This window comes from Taurulus bubalis (genome assembly GCF_910589615.1).
Source record: "Taurulus bubalis genome assembly, chromosome: 18".
NCBI lineage: Eukaryota > Metazoa > Chordata > Actinopteri > Perciformes > Cottidae > Taurulus > Taurulus bubalis.
This window is the reverse complement of record NC_136606.1, coordinates 90,001-93,954: the sequence shown is the minus strand read 5'-3', so window position 1 is coordinate 93,954 and position 3,954 is coordinate 90,001.

Sequence of the window (3,954 nt, the reverse complement as noted above, 5' to 3'; positions counted from 1 at the left end):
CTTCCTCCTTCTCGGTCTCCTCCGTCTCCTCTTTCTCCGACTCCCGGTCGGTTTCTTCTCCCGGTCTCTCCCCAGCACCTCTCTGTTTCTCTCCCTCCGGTTCCTCCCTCTCTCTCTGTCCCTCTCCTCTTTTATTACTGATATCTTCAGATGTCCCACCTGACAGCTTCCCGATTTCAGCCAGTTTAACATATTTTCATGATGTTGCTGAATGAATGAAGCTAGGCTAGCTAGTGTGTAGTAAAAGACAGTCTGGCGGCCGGACCGGAAGTGCATCTTTTTATTAAATTGTACGTTTTTAATTTTAAATCTTACAAAGGGACATTTTATAATTAAAAAATCCTACTTCATTTTTTATTTTTATTATGTTTAATATTAATTATTACACCATTAGACCACCATTACATTTTTCCTCTCGCGCACCCCCTAGAGGCAGCTCGTGCACCCCCAGGGGTGCGCGCACCACACTTTGGGAATCCCTGCTCTAAACCGTACAGGAAGTCAGATAGCGCCCCCTAAAAAACATGTTGTTTTTTTGACAACCTATGAGTTGTGAAAGGCCACAGTTTTCCCCCCTTATCACCAATTGGCCTTAAATTTGGCACACATGTCCGGGTGGTTCTGCTCTACAAAAAGCTCTGGGATAACATTTAGCTCCACCTGCTTAGAATTTCCGCCAATTTAAATTTTGTGAAAAACCATTTTTTCCTCAAATCTTCTTAAATGCTCGCTTAGATTTTTACGAAATTCTCTGTGGATCATTAATGGTCCAATTTCATGAAAATATATCAAAAGCTTGTTTGTATCTCATTGTGTTCAGAAGAAAAGGACCAATGGACTTCTCAGGAGAAAAATCAACTAAATTCAACAAAGCAGCCCTTGCAGTACGTTCAACATAGATATACAACATTTGATAGGCGTATGCACCACATATACACTTAAAAATAACTCTCTTGGGACCATGCTCTAAACCGTACCAGAAGTCGGCCAATTTCATTTTCGTCCTTCATTTCTAGTCAAATTGGTAGTAGTAGTAGTAGTAGTAGTAGTAGTAGTAGTAGTAGTAGTAGTAGTAGTAGTGGTAGTAGTAGTAGTGGTAGTAGTAGTAGTAGTAGTAGTAGTGGTAGTAGTAGTAGTAGTAGTAGTAGTGGTAGTAGTAGTAGTAGTAGTAGTAGTAGTAGTAGTAGTGGTAGTAGTAGTAGTAGTAGTAGTAGTAGTAGTAGTGGTAGTAGTAGTAGTAGTAGTAGTAGTGGTAGTAGTAGTAGTAGTAGTAGTAGTAGTAGTAGTGGTAGTAGTAGTAGTAGTAGTAGTGGTAGTAGTTGTAGTAGTGGTAGTAGTGGTAGTAGTAGTAGTAGTAGTAGTAGTAGTAGTAGTAGTAGTAGTGGTAGTAGTAGTGGTAGTAGTGGTAGTAGTAGTGGTAGTAGTAGTAGTAGTGGTAGTAGTAGTGGTAGTAGTAGTAGTAGTAGTAGTGGTAGTAGTAGTAGTAGTGGTAGTAGTAGTAGTAGTGGTAGTAGTAGTAGTAGTGGTAGTGGTAGTAGTAGTAGTAGTGGTAGTAGTAGTAGTAGTAGTAGTGGTAGTAGTAGTAGTAGTGGTAGTAGTAGTAGTAGTAGTAGTGGTAGTAGTTGTAGTAGTGGTAGTGGTAGTAGTAGTAGTAGTGGTAGTAGTAGTAGTAGTAGTAGTGGTAGTAGTTGTAGTAGTGGTAGTAGTAGTAGTAGTGGTAGTAGTAGTAGTAGTAGTGGTAGTAGTAGTAGTAGTAGTAGTAGTGGTAGTAGTAGTAGTAGTAGTAGTGGTAGTAGTAGTAGTAGTGGTAGTAGTAGTGGTAGTAGTAGTAGTAGTAGTTGTAGTAGTGGTAGTAGTAGTGGTAGTAGTAGTAGTAGTAGTAGTAGTAGTAGTAGTAGTAGTGGTAGTAGTAGTAGTGGTAGTAGTAGTAGTAGTAGTAGTAGTAGTAGTAGTAGTAGTGGTAGTAGTAGTAGTAGTAGTAGTAGTGGTAGTAGTAGTAGTAGTGGTAGTAGTAGTGGTAGTAGTAGTAGTAGTAGTTGTAGTAGTGGTAGTAGTAGTAGTAGTAGTGGTAGTAGTGGTAGTAGTAGTAGTAGTAGTAGTAGTAGTAGTAGTAGTGGTAGTAGTTGTAGTAGTGGTAGTAGTGGTAGTAGTAGTAGTAGTAGTAGTAGTAGTAGTAGTAGTAGTAGTGGTAGTAGTAGTAGTAGTGGTAGTAGTAGTAGTAGTGGTAGTGGTAGTAGTAGTAGTAGTGGTAGTAGTAGTAGTAGTAGTAGTGGTAGTAGTAGTAGTAGTGGTAGTAGTAGTAGTAGTAGTAGTGGTAGTAGTTGTAGTAGTGGTAGTGGTAGTAGTAGTAGTAGTGGTAGTAGTAGTAGTAGTAGTAGTGGTAGTAGTTGTAGTAGTGGTAGTAGTAGTAGTAGTGGTAGTAGTAGTAGTAGTAGTGGTAGTAGTAGTAGTAGTAGTAGTAGTGGTAGTAGTAGTAGTAGTAGTAGTGGTAGTAGTAGTAGTAGTGGTAGTAGTAGTGGTAGTAGTAGTAGTAGTAGTTGTAGTAGTGGTAGTAGTAGTGGTAGTAGTAGTAGTAGTAGTAGTAGTAGTGGTAGTAGTAGTAGTGGTAGTAGTAGTAGTAGTAGTAGTAGTAGTAGTAGTAGTAGTGGTAGTAGTAGTAGTAGTAGTAGTAGTGGTAGTAGTAGTAGTAGTGGTAGTAGTAGTGGTAGTAGTAGTAGTAGTAGTTGTAGTAGTGGTAGTAGTAGTAGTAGTAGTGGTAGTAGTGGTAGTAGTGGTAGTAGTAGTAGTAGTAGTAGTAGTGGTAGTAGTAGTAGTAGTAGTAGTAGTAGTAGTAGTAGTAGTGGTAGTAGTGGTAGTAGTAGTGGTAGTAGTAGTAGTAGTAGTAGTGGTAGTAGTTGTAGTAGTGGTAGTAGTGGTAGTAGTAGTAGTAGTAGTAGTAGTAGTAGTAGTAGTAGTAGTGGTAGTAGTGGTAGTAGTAGTGGTAGTAGTAGTGGTAGTAGTGGTAGTAGTAGTGGTAGTAGTAGTAGTAGTAGTTGTAGTAGTGGTAGTAGTAGTAGTAGTAGTAGTGGTAGTAGTAGTAGTAGTAGTAGTGGTAGTAGTAGTAGTAGTGGTAGTAGTAGTAGTAGTGGTAGTGGTAGTAGTAGTGGTAGTAGTAGTGGTAGTAGTAGTAGTAGTAGTTGTAGTAGTGGTAGTAGTAGTGGTAGTAGTGGTAGTAGTGGTAGTAGTAGTAGTAGTAGTAGTAGTAGTAGTAGTAGTAGTGGTAGTAGTAGTAGTAGTAGTAGTGGTAGTAGTTGTAGTAGTGGTAGTAGTGGTAGTAGTAGTAGTAGTAGTAGTAGTAGTAGTAGTAGTGGTAGTAGTGGTAGTAGTAGTGGTAGTAGTAGTGGTAGTAGTGGTAGTAGTAGTGGTAGTAGTAGTAGTAGTGGTAGTAGTAGTGGTAGTAGTAGTAGTAGTAGTAGTGGTAGTAGTAGTAGTAGTAGTAGTGGTAGTAGTAGTAGTAGTGGTAGTAGTAGTAGTAGTGGTAGTGGTAGTAGTAGTAGTAGTGGTAGTAGTAGTAGTAGTAGTAGTGGTAGTAGTAGTAGTAGTGGTAGTAGTAGTAGTAGTAGTAGTGGTAGTAGTTGTAGTAGTGGTAGTAGTAGTAGTAGTGGTAGTGGTAGTAGTAGTGGTAGTAGTAGTGGTAGTAGTAGTAGTAGTAGTTGTAGTAGTGGTAGTAGTAGTGGTAGTAGTGGTAGTAGTGGTAGTAGTAGTAGTAGTAGTAGTAGTAGTAGTAGTGGTAGTAGTAGTAGTAGTAGTAGTGGTAGTAGTTGTAGTAGTGGTAGTAGTGGTAGTAGTAGTAGTAGTAGTAGTAGTAGTAGTAGTAGTAGTGGTAGTAGTGGTAGTAGTAGTGGTAGTAGTAGTGGTAGTAGTGGTAGTAGTAGTGGTAGTAGTAGTAGTAGTGGTAGTAGTAGTGGTAGTAGT